This window comes from Microcaecilia unicolor, chromosome 9, assembly GCF_901765095.1.
Source record: "Microcaecilia unicolor chromosome 9, aMicUni1.1, whole genome shotgun sequence".
Classification (NCBI taxonomy): domain Eukaryota; kingdom Metazoa; phylum Chordata; class Amphibia; order Gymnophiona; family Siphonopidae; genus Microcaecilia; species Microcaecilia unicolor.
Window position 1 is genome coordinate 102,724,738 of NC_044039.1, and position 17,707 is coordinate 102,742,444.

The window sequence follows — 17,707 nt, forward strand, 5'->3', positions numbered from 1 at the left end:
GGAGGAGGGTGAATAATGGGGTGCCACAGGGATCTGTACTGGGACAAGTGCTATTTAACATATTTATAAATGACCTGGAAATTGGAACAATGAGTGAGATGATTATATTTGAAGATGACACGAAACTATTCAAAGTTGCCAAAACGCATGCGGATTATGAAAAATTGCAGGAAGATCTTAGGAAACTGGAAGACTGGGCATCCAAATGGCAGATGAAATGTAATATAGACAAATACAAAGTGATGCACATTGGGAAGAATAATCTGAATCATAGTTACCTGATGCTAGGATGCACCTTAGAAGTCTGGTATTTGTGACCTGGATTGGCCACTGTTGGAAACAGAATGCTGGGCTTGATGGACTTTTGGTCTGTCCCAGTATGGCAATACTTCTGTACTTATATACTTATGCCTTCTTGCAAATACACACTATGTCAGTTATATGGGTATTTGCAGAATAGTATATAGGCACCATGCTAGCGTGTACTGGTATAGGTGAGCACATATGCATGTGAATGCTACTATTCTAAACATTTACATATGGAGCATACATAAATTTGAGTGCTTAGGTTATAGAATTGACCTGAATGCAGTGATGTGCTGGAGCCAGCTCGCACCAGCTTGCAAGAGCCAGGTGCTAAATTTTTTGGCATCCTGCGAGCCGGTTGTTTACAGAGTGCGAGCCAGCTTGCCTCTCCTCCCCTCACCCTGCGAGCTGCAGGCTCCCCTGTTCTCCAGGTTGTCCATCATCTCCTGCCTACCCTCAGCTCCCTGATAGCCCTCCTTTCCTTCCTGCCACTGCCCTGCTTTTAAATATTGTATTTTTCCTTGAGTCGCAACGCCGGCATTGAAAGCAGCAGGCTTGGCTTGCCTCCAGCCTTCCCTTCTCTCTCAGTGTTCCGCCCTCTTCTGATGTATTTCCTGTTTCCGTAAGGGCGGAACACTGAGAGGGAAGGGAAGGCTGGAGGTGAGCCGAGCCTGCTGCTTTCAATGCCGGCACCGCTACTCAAGGAAAAATACAATATTTAAAGGCAGGGCAGTGATAGGAAGGAAAGGAGGGCTATTGGGGAGTTGAGGGCAGGCAGGAGATGATGGGTGACCTGGGGAGCGAGGAGTGGGGGAGGATGGAAGAAGGCAGGAAATGTAGGCTGCTGGCGTTAAGTGGGGGGAGGGGGCTAGAAGGGAGATGGTTGATGTGGGCTGCTGGGAGGAGGCTGGAAGGAGATGGTTAACATGGGATGTTGGGGAGTGGGGTAAAAATGCAGGAAATGTAGGTTGGTTAACGTTGGCTGTGGGGGAGGGGAGGAGAGTGTTGTGTTGTGTTGTGCTGGGGGGGAGATAGTTGATGTGTGTTGGTTGGAGGGGAGAGGGGGTAGAAGAAAGGAGGAAATGTGGGCTGTTGAGGAGGGGGGGTGGTGGAAGAAGATGGGTAATGTGGGCTGCTGGGGAGAGGGTGGAAAAAGTTGGCAAAGTGGAGGAGTGGCCCAATGGTTACTGCAGTGTGCTTTGATCCTGGCAACTGGGTTTGATTCCCACTGCAGCTCCTTGTGACCTTGGGCAAGTGACTTAACCCTCCATTGCCCCAGGTACCTGTATTTAATATGTACAGCGCTGCATATGTCTAGAAATTATTATTAGTAGTAGTAGTAGGTGAGCTGGCGCTGGGGGATTGGAACTGGAACTCATCTTGGGGGCTGAAAAAGGGAGCAGGTGGAGGCTGGGGTGAGTCACTGCGCGTGGATGGGAGGGGAGGATAGGGGGCAAAGGAGAATCGCTGGACATGGAGGGGAAGTGAGAAATCACTGGACATGGATGGTTAGGGAAAGGCAGAGGAGAATCGCTGGACATGGATGGGAGAAGAGGGTAGGGGAGAGAGGAGAATCGCTGGACATGGATGGGAGAAAAGGGCATGAGATAGAGGAGAATCGCTGGACATGGATGGGAGAAGAGGGCAGAGGAGAATCGCTGGACATGGATGAGAGGGGAGGACAGGCAGGGCCGGTCTTAGCAAGTGCGGGGCCCTGTGCAGACCAATTTGGTGGGGTCCCATCCTAGCCCCGCCCTACCTAGCTCCACCCCACCCTAGCTCCACCCCATTGACAATACCTTTAATTAAATTTAGATATTAGATATGTATCATATGTCAAAGAATTTTAGATATTAGATATGTATCATATGTCAAAGAATAAAGTGATTGCTCAAAGCATATACTAACTACAATCACTCAACTGCAAAACACTATGCACAAATTTGTGCAAAAACACACTCAGAACCTTACTGTACCATAAATATTACATTGGGCAGACCCTAATACACCAATATACCGTCCATACGGAAAATGCAGACCGTCAACAATATGAAACAAGGGATCATATCACAATTCTCATGTAGAGCCACAAAACACCTTTTTAGGGTGGATAGTGTTCACAATGAGCTCCTTTTATTAACAACCATATATAGATCCTTCAAGAAGTAGTGTGTCATGATTTAGGCTCTACACCCTTTCTGATGTTTTGGTGCCACCTCAGTAAGGCCAACAAACAATCTCTCCACTGCAAAACACTATGCACAAACTTGTGCAAAAACACACTCATAACCTTACCAAACCAAAACAGCACTAATTCCAAGGACAGAACAAGCTACAACCTTATGCGTGGAAAGGCAGCACTATAATTACACCGGGCTGTAAAACACCAGTACACAACCTAGTGAAACAAACAAACAAAAAAAAAAAGGCTGCAAATACTACACGCTAGCAGAATACTGCACCTTGATCACACATGAAAAACACATGACACAACAGATATGAAGGCAAATTTCTGAACTGGAAAGTTACCTCAAGAAGTCAGACTCAGCATGCAGCAATACTAGAAAAATTGAAACTTACATGCAAAATATCACAGATGCACATTTCCAAAAGCTGACATATTCCAATTAATAAATTCTGAATTAAAAAATGTTTTCTACCTTTGTTGTCTAATCATTTAGTTTTTCTATTCACTTTGGTCCCAGTGTCTTCTGTTTTATGCAGTGTCTTCTTTCCATTTGATATTTTTTCACTCACCATGTCCACCATCCTCCTGTGTCCTTATGGTTCTCTCCCCCTGCCCTCTCCTCTCCTCATCCATGTCCAGCAATTTCCTCTCTCCCCTCTATCCATCCATCCATCCATGTCCTGATGTCCAGCAATTTCCTCTCTCCCCTCCCCTCCAGCGATCTGTTCTCTCCCCCCCCCCCCGCCCTCCTCTCCATGTCCAGCTATCTGTTCTCTCCCTCTCCCTCCCCCTGACCTCCCATCCCATCCATGGCCAGCGATTCTCCCTGCTCTCCCTCGGCTCCCCTCTCCCTCCCCCTGCCCTCCCATCCCATCCAGTTTCTTTTGTTGATAGGTCAACACTTCCTGGCCGAGTTGGCACCGCTTTTGTAATGACAACATTCATCCTTGCCCAGGCTACCTTTTTCGTACAATCTCTTTTCAGGAATTCAGTACGGTTTGGGTTAGTTGGTAATTTAACGTAAGGAAATCCTTTACATGGAGGACCTAGGACCCGATCTGCCGGAGAGAGTGATTCGCTGCCTGGAAAGGGAAGCCACATCCTGTTTATTACTTTCTCTGGTCTGAAAGCCATCAGCTGGATGCTTACCTTGTACCGCGAAAACGTGAGGCAGGCAGCAACAAGACGAGAAGGATATTGTTCCAGGCACAGCGCGGCATCTCTGGCAGAATCCGGGGTACCTGCAGCCAGACACCCTCTCTGGAGAAAGGCCCCCCGCCCTCTGAATTTGAAGTTACCTCGTCGTCAACGTCGGAGCGGCCGGCAGGTAGTAGCAGCGTGAAAAGCGTGCTGCGAGCTGATGGGCGGCGCTTCGGGAGCCTTCCTTTCCCTTGCTCAGCTCAGAGCTGAACGAGGGAAGGGAAAGGAAGGCTCCCAAAGCGCCACCCAGCAGCTCGCAGCACGCTTTTCACGCTGCTACTACCTGCCGGCCGCTCCGACGACGACGAGGTAACTTCAGATTCAGAGGGCGGGGGGACTGGAGCTTGGGCGGTTGGGGCTGGGCGACTTCAGGCGCGCCGTGCGAGGCTCTATGCGGTCGCCTCGCCCTAAGACCAACCCTTAGGACAGGGGAGAGAGGAGAGTTGCTTGACATGGATGGATCATGGAGGGGAGGGCAGGAGAAATGCTGAACCTGGATGGAGGAGAGAGAAGGGAGACGTAATAATGGAAACAGAGTCTTTATTGCAAGAAAAAGGAACGACTGAACACAGCAGCCGTGTTTTGGGCCAAGACACGGCTGCTGTGTTGAGTCGTGGGAGGATTGTGAAAAATTACAAGAGGACCTTAGGAGACTGGGAGACTGGGCGTCTAAATGGCAGATGACGGTTAATGTGAACAAGTGCAAAGTGATGCATGTGGGAAAGAGGAACCCGAATTATAGCTACGTCATGCAAGGTTCCACGTTAGGAGTCACAGACCAAGAAAGGGATCTAGGTGTCGTCGTTGATGTTGAAACCTTCTGCTCAGTGTGCTGCTGTGGCTAAGAAAGCAAATAGAATGTTAGGTATTATTACGAAAGGAATGGAAAACAAAAATGAGGATGTTATAATGCCTTTGTATCGATCCATGGTGCGACCGCACCTCGAATATTGTGTTCAATTCTGGTCGCCACATCTAAAAAAAGATATAGTGGAATTAGAAAAGGTGCAGAGAAGGGTGACGAAAATGATAAAGGGGATGGGACGACTTTCCTATGAGGAAAGGCTAAAGCGGCTAGGGCTCTTCAGCTTGCAGAAAAGGTGGCTGAGGGGAGCTATGATAGAAGTCTATAAAATGATGAGTGGAGTTGAATGGGTAGATGTGAAGCGTCTGTTCATGCTTTCCAAAAATACTAGACTAGGGGGCATGCGATGAAGGTACAATGTAGTAAATTTAAAACGAATAGGAGAAAAATTTTCTTCACTCAAAGTTTAATTAAACTCTGGAATTGGTTGCTGGAGAATGTGGTAAAGGCGGTTAGCTTAGCGGAGTTTAAAAAAGGTTTGGACAGCTTCCTAATGGAAAAGTCCATAGACCATTATTAAATGGACTTGGGGAAAATCCACTATTTCTGGGATAAGCAGTATAAAATGTTTTGTACATTTTTGGGATCTTGCCAGGTATTTGTGACCTGGATTGGCCACTGTTGGAAACAGGATGCTGGGCTCGTTGGACTGGGCTCGATGGACTGGGCTCGATGGACATTTGGTCTTTCCGAATATGGCAATACTTCTGTACTTATGTTTACATTATTACGTCTCCTCCTGTGTTTGAGAAGAGCCTACTCTCCCTACTTTTTGTGTCCGCATCCTTCTGACGTAGGGAACTAGCGAACCTCCACCTTTGGGTGGCTTTTTTTGGTTTGGTGGAGAGAGAAGACAGGAAGGAGATGCACACAGATGGAGGGGAGGGGAGAAAGGAGAAATGCTGGACATGGATAGAGGGAAGGGAAGAGAGGAGAAATATTGGAGGGAAGGAAAGAGAGAGGAAGGAGATGTACACGGATGAAGGGGAAGGCAGAGAGGAGAAATGCTGGACATGGATGGAGGGGACGGAAAACAGAGGAGGAGATGCACATGGATTTAGGGGAGAGAGAGGAGAAATTCTGGACATGGATGGAGGGGAGGGCAGACAGAGGAAGGAGATGCATGGATGGAGGGGAGAGAGTTGAAATGCTGGACATGGATGAAGGGGAGGGAAGAGAGAGGAAGTGAGTTGAACATGGATGGCGGGGAGGAGAGAGGAGAAATGCTGGACATGGATCATGGAGGGGGGAGAGGAAAAAAGTTGGACGTGGATGGATGAGAGGGAAGAGAGAGGAAGGAGATGCATATGGATGGAGGGGAGGGAAGAAAGAGGAAGGAGATGTCTTGCAAGGCTGCACTTGTAAGTCTCTGCAGCCATTTTAAAGAACATGCGGCAGGAGGAGGGTCAGCGCTGGCAGCAGGCAGGAAAGACTGGGGATCTTTCCTGCCCTGAAGAATCCACTACACCACCAGGGACATTGCCTTCAGGCATGCGTTGGGAGTGGGACCCTTCAGCCCTAGGGATTGGGGAGGAGGTCTGTAAGTGGTAGGTGAGGTGAGGTGGGGTGGGCAAGGGAGGATACTGTAAAAAAAAAAGTTAAATTCTTAAAAATGCCACTGCCTTGTGCATAGAGATGTACACAGAGGAAGTATAATAAGGGATTAACTTTTCATAGGTAGAGTAGTAATCCTATATAATAATTCTCACCTCCAACGTTCTATGCTTGGGACCGTGGCTCCCTGGCTGCAAGTGACACGCACGGACGTCACTGACGTCAACACAGCTGATTCCAAGGCAAGGGGAGGAGTTACTCCTCCTACTGCCTCGGAATCAGCTGTCACCCCCCCCCCCGCGCTATGGCCCCCTCGAAACCCACCCCTCCCGCGAACCTGTCGATCCCCCCCCTCCGGAACGCCGAAAACTGCCGCCACCGCCGTTGTTGTGCTACCTTCCCTTCCCGTAGGTTCTTCAATCATCTTCTTAGAAAGTTTAACTCCGTGCGTCTGACGTCAGTTTTCGGCGTTCCGGGGGGGGGGGGGGGGAAATGACAGGTTCGCGAAAGGGGGGGTTCGAGGGGGCCGTAGCACGGGGGGGGGGGGGGAATTGCCTGCCTAAGGCCCGTTTCCTTGCCTACAGAAACCGGCCTTTTTTACTAGTTTGTTATAAATCGTAATCAGGGTGTCATTTGGAGGGGCTGGTTATAGGGACACCTAACCCTGTTATTGTTGCAGAGATTTTTTTTCTCCTGGTATAGGGCTTCTAAAACAGACATCATGTTATAGGAATTAGGTGCTCAACGTTCAGAGTTTCTATCTATTTATTTACTTGTTTATGGCATTTTATCCCATATGAATTAGATTGGAGCCTTGGAGCATTAAAAAAAAATTCCCGGAGAGACTAATGCATTCCACCCCCCCAGACTCTCTCCCTCTACAGAGGTAGACGGGGGGGGGGGGGGGGGGGCGCAGAGGTGGACCGGAGAAAGAGCCTGTTGTTAAAAATTCACCAGCACCCCACTGCTTGAATGTATCAATATTATCCCTCAATTAGGCTGCAGATATATAATAACTTTAGTTAACTATTTTATTACTAATATGTATCCATTATCTTTCCCTGACTCTAGCTTACTATTCATATTAGTAAATTTCACATTTTACTGTGGGAGTCACTAACATGCAGTAGCTTAGAACCGCAGGTTGGTTACTCCAGTTATAAATGTGTAATGCAATTTGCAATCAGCCTCACAAGCTGTGTTATTCTTCTCCCCAGGAACACTCTTAAAGGGGCTGTGTGCCCCCTCCCCCTTGGTTGACTTTCTACCCCTTCCCAGAAGACCTACCTAGATCATAGTCAAACCCTCCCATCCTCTGCTGCCAACACCCCTGTTGAAGACTCCACATTATCCCATAGGCATCCTCTCTAGGGCTACCTCAGAAATCCTTGGTGGTCTAGGGTTACAGAACAGAAGCTATCCCCAGTTGCGCCTGCCTTTTCTGAGTCTGGGTTTGGGTTCAATTCTCAACCCCTAGGAATAGTCTTGGCAATATTACCGCTAGGGGTAAAGCTGCTATATAGTATTGTAAGACTACAACTAAGGGTGAAGCATTATTTTGGACCTAGGGCCAAATGGGGCAAGAGTGACTGGGGATACCTCCTATCCAGTACCTCTGGACCACCAGAGATTTGTAACAGGGGCGTAGTCAGACAACAGATTTTGGGTGGGCCTAGGCAAGAAGTGGGTGGGTACCAAGTGTTCTCCCCCGCCCCCCCCCCCCCCCCCCCCAATCACCACCAAAGAAATATCTCAGCAGGCGGGAAAATGCTTCTTTCCACCTTGGCAGTCTGCAGCAGGCATGCACTGAAAACTGAGCATGCACAGATGCCGGTATTGTGGAGAGTAGCATTTTCGTTACCATCAGGGGGAAGACTTCAGCTGGCAGAGCTTGGGATCCCCACCAGCTACTGCTAAACGTGTGCTACTGTTGGGTGGGCCTGAGCCCTAACCACCCAGGCCACCTGTGGCTACGCCACTGATTTGTAAAGTAGGACCAGAGGGGAGGGGGAGGAGTTCTTTGGAGGGGGACAGGGCAGAATTCTTCTGGTGTGGATAAAAGACCAGAAGGTAACATCAGGAGGGAAGAGGGTTGTCAGGGCTTCACTGGGGTCTAGAAATGTCTTCCCAGGTATAGGGGTCTTGACTAGTGGGAATGCTCCAGGATATTCAAGAGTAGCTCAAAGTTGGCATTATTTTTCCATAAATAATGCAGCTTGTGAAGTTCAATGGAAGCTGAATTATTCAGTTTGCATAATATTGAGGTGTTTTGCATGCATTTGTAACCTGCCTTGATTTGAACTAACCCGCATTATTGTAAAATAACTTACAAATTTACAGCTCAGAGGCAAAAATCATGTGTTATTTCCCAAATGCAGGTTAGTTGCTATCCTCTAAATATGTTGCTGAGCTTTTGTGTATAGGGGTTTTAGTCACCTGTTACATGGGCAGCAATCCTTAACCCATGTTAGCAAACCATATGCAAGTGTAAAGATGTTCTGCTGCTTGAAATTACATTCACAAAAACTTGGGTACATGAAAAAGAAATATTTTGGTGGCATTCCATGGACTTCTATTAGATCTATATATATATTCTGCATTTTCTAAAAAGCGTAAGCTGACATACCTAGCTTCAGGGAACCTCATACTTCATATACCTGCATAGCAGTGTGATTTTCAAACTCAGTATACGTGGGTGCCTTTTCTTAGAAAATCATTTGGTTATGTGCAGGCTTCTATATATGCAGGTACCTTTACAGTTTTGTGTCTTATTGAAATCTTACCCAAGTGAATGAGTAAGGAAGTAGGTATAATTGAAGGAATGTACAATTGATACAAGAGTTGGAACAGAAGAAAGACAAATTTGAACCTGCAGAGAGGGGTTTAATTTCCCTCTGGCATACATTTTGGTTTTCTTTTCCTCTGGGTGATGTCCTGAGAAGGTCATAGGAGGTCAGGACTTTTTGACTTGATTTCAACAGTGCTTTCATGGCCATCAAAAGACTTACACTCTTAAGCGGTGGTCATAGCTGTGAGGGTTTTCCTTTAAGCTGCACCTGTGACAATCCCCTTGTGTTAGCCAAGCAAATGGAGCCAGGGGAGAGGTCAAGGGTCAGGGCACTGTCAAGAAAAAGTTATCCTACAGTTCGCTAAATCTATTATCATGTTCACTAATTTGACATCCATCTGTCAATCAGGGAACTTAAGCAATTTTTCCAGTCTAAGTGCTACAGTTTCTGCCTGACAGAGATCAAATTTTAATGTAGTTCTTGTAATTGCATTCCCTACTCCCTAGCTCTAAGCATCCATCTGCAAAGATAATCATACAAAACCCAGCAGTCTTTTAATTATTTCAGATTGGGTTGTGTATGAACCTTTTGCTAAATGAGCTGTTTTCAATAGTATCAGTGTTGTATATACTTCTTTGATAAATCAGCAAACATGTTCATTTACAATACTTATTTCCGATATCAATATAGGGTGCTTAGAGCACTATTTCAGTGTTATTTTATTGAATCCTTAGTAAACAGCAAATAAGAAGTAACACTAGATTATGTGTGCCCTGCTATATGTCAAAAAAACATATAGAAGGGCACACATTGTATTGATTATCCAGGACTGGCCCAAGGGTATGTGATGCCTTAGGCAAAACGTCAGCCATGTAGTTCATTCTCCACCCCATCGCCTTCCAGGGATGACTCAAAGCAATCTGCTACCTGAGGCAAGGGACAAAATGGCACCCCCACCCCAGGATACCCAAAAAGGAGGGCCCTTGAACACATGCACAAGGCCTGCCAAGTCCACCTCCTTTGATGCAAACTTCCTGTTGGAGAGGGCATGATGAGAAAGGCTTTGAGCATACACCTGTGCTTATAAGCCCTACACTGTGCTCAATGCTTTTAAGTGCTACTTTCGTGCTGCTACTGCCACCCCCCCATATTCTGTCCCCTAGATGAGCACCTAGTCTGCCTAGTGGTAGGCCTAGCCTTGTGACCAGCATATGCTTAGTAACTTTAAAATTAGTCCAGAAAACCCATTTGAAATAGCCTAGAAATTATTGCTAAGTCATTCAACAGCCAGTGCAGCTCAAGTGTTGTTTTATGATTGTTCTGTTTGGGAGAGGTAAGAAGGTTTCTTGATTGGCTGAAGTTAAAAAGGTGGTGCCAATGTTTATTTTAAGCCACTGACCTCACTAGCAAAAAATGTATGCTGAGAGATCAAGATGGCGACGTGAGCGGAAGTCGGGTTCACCAGCTCCCGAATTGCTCATCGACGAATTGGCGAGTGAGAAGTTTCTCTGACCTAGCGATGGGGAAGAGAAAAGGAAAGATAGCGGTTCCTACCTCCGCGGTCCCGCAATCAATTTCCTCCACACGCCAAACGACCTTGGATAATTTCGGGATTGGGATCCCTGGAGAACAGTCACCCACTTCGATTAACTCAGCCCTGCTGAGGGCCGAGTGCAGCATTGAGGGAGTTACGCTCACCCCTCCCTCTCACACTGCACCTCCACGATCCGGAGCCGATTTGTTGCATGCGGGGTTACAGCCTTTGGACGCCGTGGAATCTCCCGGCTCTTCAGTGTTTGTTGCAGGAGGACCCGCGAGTACTTCTACCCCGGGCAAAGGAATACCGATGCAGGACTCGGTTCGAGGATCTGCACTAAATGCCCTGGAGATCGGCACCGTGAGTACTGGAGTATTAGAGAGACCTGCAGTGGTAACTATGAATGCCTTATGGGACGCCATTCAGGGTGTGAACAATACCTTGCTTTTGCTAAGTACTTCATTTAAAAATGAAATAACTGATTTAAAGAAGTCTAATCACTTAATGTCTGAACAAATTCAGGAGCAGAAAGTTAAATTTCAAAAAACTGAAGAACAAATTGTGAAATTACAAAATCTCACAGAGGTTTTAGTCAAGGAACAGGATATCCAGGATAGAAAACTTGAATACCTTGAAAATAATGGACGAAGGAACAACTTGAGATTTTTGAATTTCCCAAAGTCTCCTCTAATAAATGCGTTGGATATGTTGAAAAAATATTTCAAGGATGTACTGGGGATTCCAGAGGAGGCATATCCTCCTATAACGAGAACCCAGTATATCACAGGGATATCTTCATTGCCTAAAGATAATGCTCAAGCTGCTCCTTCTACTGATTTGAATTTGACAGAATTCCTGGAATCCTCCCTTGAACTTATTTCTGAACGCACTACATTGCTGGTGACATTCGCACTTGAACTTGACATCTTAAGGTCATATTTCAGGCATATAAATGATTTATTCATGGGATATAAAATTCAAGTTTTCCCTGATCTGGCGCGAGCAACTCAAAGGAAAAGAAAGGAATTTTTGATGTATAAAGTTAGGGTTCTAAAGTTAGGTGGTACCTTTATTTTGAAATTTCCTTGCAAGTGTTGTATTACCTTGAATTTGATAAACTACCTTTTCTTTAGCCCTAAGAAATTATTAGATTTCATTGAAGCAAAGGAAAGGAATGCTCTGTCCCTAGAATAGAACCCATAATGATGATAATGCTGGAAAAATCGGCTGTGGGGGCTTTTATCTCCCATCCGCTCTTTAAAACTGGGTTGTTTTTTTTTTTCCTATGTTAGAATTTCTTAGTTCTTGATCCAAAAGTTTGTGGACAAATGTTGAAAAAGAAAAATTCTTTTTGTGTTATATTCAGGGTAATGTTTTACTCCATTGTATTATATTTTCTGTATTTCATCACATTTATGTTGTATAGATATAAATGCAAAATTTAATAAATAAAGAATTTAAAAAAAAAATGTATGCTTATTTGCGCAAGATTAATCCCAAGAAGGGGGCAGAAAAGCACAACTTCTTGACGTGGCCCAGAGTTATACATGTGAAGAGCAATACCATAATTATGCGCCCACCCATGTGCATGTAAATGTCGAGAATACTAGACATAGCCACATAAGTGCTAACAGGGTGCCTAAGTGCTACTACGCAAATTCCTACTTAACTTGCATGGCATGTAATTGCAAGGGGGTGTACACAGTGGCAGAGCACAGATGGGTCATAGGTGGGGGTTCCCACTTACGAACACAAAGAAGAAACAAAACTTTGCACCAAGCAAACAAGGATAAAAAAACAGCAAAGGCGACAAGAGAGTCCCAAAACAGATGGTGTGGAACAAAAAACTATTGTTGGCAAACAGGACTCTGCATGAAATCATGTTTCGGCCATAAGACCTGCATCAGGAGTTTATAAATAAAACATACATGCATTAAAAAATATATCGAACAAATATAAATAAGTCAATAAATCAGTGTCATATACATCAATAACTAAATGTGAACTTAAGACAAGATGTATGTCATAAATATATTCATAGAAAACTAACTCCTCTGTTTACAAAGCCGCGTGGCAATGCCGACACAGCCTATTCAATGGGCTGTGTCGGGATTAGAGTGCCTGTAGCCGTGGGTTTGTAGACATGGGGGTAAATTCATAACAAACTAAACGAGGGAATACAAAATGCATACCATAAAAATACTAAGGCGTTGTTTTACTAAGCCATGGTAGCGTTTTTAGCTCAAAGTAGAAATCAGCTGGTGGTAAACACTGAGACGCATGGGCGTCTCAAAGTTTACCAGCAGCTGATTTCTACCGTGAGCTAAAAATGCTGCCCGCAGCTTAGTAAAGACCCCCTAAAAGAGTGTTAGAGTAGGGAAATATAAATAGTTGAAACAAACACATTTATACACTTATGAAAATAAAGAGGTAGATTGGTGCACTATATCTATAGTTTATATAGTGCACTAATTAACCTCTTTATTTTCATAAGTGTATAAAAAAGCGCGCCTACAGTGCGGCTTAGTAAACAGGGCCCTTAGTTATTGATGTATATGACGTTCATTTTTAGATGTTTCATCAAACCTTTTAACACGTTGATTTATTGATTCATTTATTTTTTATGTCAACTTTTTTATATATCGGTTCAATATATTTTTTAATGTACAGTATGTATGTTTTATTTATAGCCCCTGATGCAGGGGCCAATAGTAAAGATTTTTTTGCTCCACACCATCTGTTTTGGGACTTTCTTGTCTCTTTTGCTGTTTTTTTTATCCTCTCTGGGGTATCCACTTACAAATGTCCTTGCTGCATTTAGCAGAAATGCCATGTTGCCCAGTTCCAAGCTGAAGATTTTTTGTGCAGTCCAAGTTTTGAACTGCAGTGTGCGATTTGTAGAGCCTGGTCCTGCCTATTGAAATCAGTGCTGCAAGTCCCATATTGCACCAGGATAGGATGGTCAGAAATCCAGGACTATCCCAAAATCTCCAGCCTGGAACTGGGTACCTTGGCATCTCTGGTTTAGGTTGGTGTAACTGTGGACACCTTAATGTTAGGTACGCTTCTACAGGGTTACACTAGTATTTTATAATGAAACCTGGTCGTACTTATATATTCAGCATAACGCTGAACATGTTAAGTGCTCTTGAAAATCAGAATTGAGATTGATTTCATGTTATTTGAAATTTCATAAACTACTCAAAGCACATTTATTTCAAGAATGTTTGTGCTAAAAGTTGTTACTTTTGAAAATATTTGATGTTATCTTTTATTATTTTGATGCTGTTATTTTTTATGCTTTTATGTAATTTTTAAAATTATTAGCTGTGATTACTAGGCACCGCTAAGGGGCATTAGCGTTTTTATCTCACGCTAATGATTAGCACGTGCTAAAAGCTAATAGGGGCATAATCGAAAGAGAAGGGTGCCCATCTTTCGACACAAATCGGGAGATGGGCGTCCTTTTCTCAGGGTCACCCAAATCGGCATAATTGAAAGCCGATTTTGGGTGCCCTCAACTGCAGTCCATCACGGGGACGACCAAAGTTCACAGGGGCGTGTCGGACGCGTAGCGAAGGCGGGACTGGGGTGTGCTTAAGAGATGGGCGTCCTCGGCTGATAATGGAAAAAAGAAGGGCGTCTCTGACGAGCATTTGGTCGACTTTACTTGGTCCATTGTTTTTCACAACCAAGCCTCAAAAAGGTGCCCAAACTGGCCAGATGACCACCGGAGGGAATCAGGGATGACCTCCCCTTACTCCCCCCCGTGGTCACTAACCCCCTCCCACCCTGAAAAAAAACTTGAAAAATATTTTTTGCCAGCCTCTATGCCAGGCTCAAATGTCATACCCAGCTCCAAGACAGCAATATGCAGGTCCCTGGAGCAGTTTTAGTGGGTGCAGTGCACTTCAGGCAGGCAGACCCAGGCCTACCCCCCCTACCTGTTACACTTGTGCTGGTGAATGTGAGCCCTTCAAAACCCACCCAAAAACCACTGTACTCACATGTAGGTGCCCCCCTTCACCCCTTAGGGCTATGGTAGTGTTGTACAGTTGTGGGGAGTGGGTTTGGGGGGGGGTTGTGGGTCTCAGCACTGAAGATAAGGGAGCTATGCAGCTAGGAGCAATTTGTGAAGTCCACTGCAGTGCCCCCTAGGGTGCCCGGTTGGTGTCCTGGCATGTGAGGGGGACCAGTGCACTACGAATGCTGGTTCCTCCCATGACCAAATGCCTTGGATTTGGTCGTTTTTGAGATGGGCGTCCTCGGTTTCCATTATGGCCGAAAACTGGGGACTACCATCTCTAAGGTCGACCTAAATGTTGAGATTTGGGCGTCACTGACCGTATTATCGAAACGAAAGATGGATGATTATGGCTCTGAGCACTTATCGCAGGAGACAGCGGGTACAATAGAAAAAGACTTTTCGCCATCAGATCTATCAGTTAGATCATACACATAAGTCGGGATGCTTGGAACCTGATCAATTACTGTTGCTAACTAAATTGTATAATGACCTACTTCCCTTAAAGACATATGGTTTACTTTTGCCTTTATTGCAACCTCTCTGTTGGGATGCCCTAACTTCCATTTTAATAGTATCCTTTAAACATGCAAAGTTGCTTTACTTCTTTTTTAAATATTAGAGCTAGCAGCCTGGTTTCAGCTTTGTTACAGTGAAGCCCATCTTTTCAGAATAGGTTCCTTCTTCCTCAACATTTTGTCTCCGTCCCAACTAATCTAAATCCCTCTTCCCTGTACCACCACATCCACACATTGAGATTCTGAAGCTCTGAAAATGCGACAGTACCTGGAGATTATGAATTTGAACTTTCTAAGTTGACTTTCAGAACCTCACTCCCACTCTTTCCTGTCATTTATTCCAACATATACCAAGACAGCCAGGTTCTCCCTAGCACTGTTTAAAATCTTATCTAGGTGACACATGAAGTCCACCACCTTCACACCAAGCAGTTAATTGACCAACCAGTCCACATGCCCACCAGCAACCCAGCTACCTACATGCCCAATGATCAAATCTCCAACTAAAACGGCTGTCCCAATCCTTCACTCCTGGGCAAGAAGCTCCTGGAGCCACATTCTTAAGCAGACGCCCCTCTGTGACAATCTGGTGGGTAAGTCGCCTCTTGTCTCGGGACAACGTGAAAGGGCCAATATTTAGCAAACATCCAGCAATCAAATATTTAAAGTATATCTGAAGCTAGCAACATCACCTGGTGTCACGCTTCACACAAAACCCTGGATAGTGAGCCCTTGGGCTACTGCTGAGGGTGGCAGCGGCAGGAGGAACACCCACCGGAACAGAAGCCACAGCAGAGAGCAGGAAGATAGTCCACAAACCCAGCAGAACCATGGGCAGGCAAAATAAAGTCAAGGTCCAGATTCAGGCAAAGGTTCAAAGGCAGGCGGCAAGCAAAGTCAAAGTCTAGGTCCAGGCAAAAGGTTCAAAGGCAGGTGGCAAGCAAAGTCTAAGTCCAAGTCCAGGCACAAGGTTCAAAGGCAGAAACTGAAAGTAGCAAGGGAAGCACAGCAACAAACAATCGCAGAAGACACACCTCTGAGGACCTCTGTTGCAAGGCAAACTAGGGAAACTTCCAGGTGGCTAATAAAGGCCAGCAGCCAGGGAGTTCACCAGGCAGCTTAGTTCCAAAAAGTCTCAAGACCAACTGGCAGGCTAGAAAATCCGGACCGGACCGGCATGACTTCTGGAACCGGGAAAACCACAGACAGTCCATTGCGACCACCAGGTCTGACCACCAGGGGGCGAGATGAATGACAGCATGATATCGGGGCAGAGTCATAACACCTGGTTCCAGAAGGCCTGTGCCACTGGGAAAACCCACCAGATATGTAAGAAGGTTCCCTGTGCTCCATACACCCACCAGCATACATCATTACCCTATTCATACATAGACCTAAGGTAGCTCAAATTGGAAACCAGTAGAAACTGACCAAAACATGTGTTGCCCTATCCCATTTTTCCTCTGAAAGTCAGTTTTTCAGAACTCATAATCTGTTCAATTGCCTTGATGATACACTTTTAAAAAGCAAGTTACAATAGTCGGACTGAGCTAGAATTAACACCTCAGTTATTTGCTGTAAATGATTAACTGAGAAATTAGAATATATTTGGCGAATAACTCTAAGTTTATATGTGTTTGCTAATCTGTTATTTTGTTAATTTATTTTGTTAACTTGTTGAATAGCGAGACAGTACATTTGGTTGATTGATAGAATGTAAATGTGATATGCAGTAGAGATCATATATTAAAGACAGCAGATGATAAAAATGACTAAAAACTTTTCACAATTTTATTTCATCTTCAGAATGTCCATAGTCAGGCAGGAGCAGCTGTAGGGGTGCGACCGGTTCAGGGCTGAGCCTATGATTTTGAAAGAGAACCACATGCAATTCTCTGGGGGCACTTCTCCCTCGATCATGGAAGACACCATTTCTCATTCTTGTATACTCTACCACTAGCACTAAAGCTGTGTCTCTGATAAGTCATGTCGAAAATCACATTTCAAACACTGGGGAGTTAGACAGGTCTGTCATTTCTTTTTTTCCTGCAGAAACTACAATAGCATTTTGTTATATGAAATGACATCTTGGCAAAAGAAATTCTGTACTGGAGCCAGATTTCTATAAAGGATCAAGTAGCTTGCTGGCATATGGCCTTCCAGTAGGATTCAAACAATATGAGCAGCCTTTCAGGAACATCAACGCTGATAAAAAGTGAACAATGAAATTGCATGTCAGGTTTGTAATAAATCTTGTCATTACATGATTTTTATAGGTATCAAGGAGAAGTCAATGAAAACTCCTTTGTTAATTATATAGTGCTCAGTTTTCACTGATCAAAATAGATTCAGTAGAGGTTAGTCCCTAATAAGTGCCCTGATGAGTGCTAGATGGAAAAGAAAGAGGGACAAAAGGCAGGAAAAGGGGGAGGGGAGGTTTACACCCCTTAATAGACTGATTCAGCCTGCCACTTTCAAACTCCACCTGATGAATGGTGCAACATATTTGAGGCTGACCAAGTAGCTGCTGTAATGCAAGGCTTTATCAAAAGGATGTTTAATATAGAAAAAGATACGTAAGGTGTGCTGGAGGCAGAACCATGATAGATGCAAGAATAACTTTTGTGGGCCTCCTTTTTTGTTTAAATGGCTCTCAATTTTTTCTATTTATTAGGATTTATTTACCGCCTTTTTGAAGGAATTCACTTAAGGCAGTGTACAGTAAG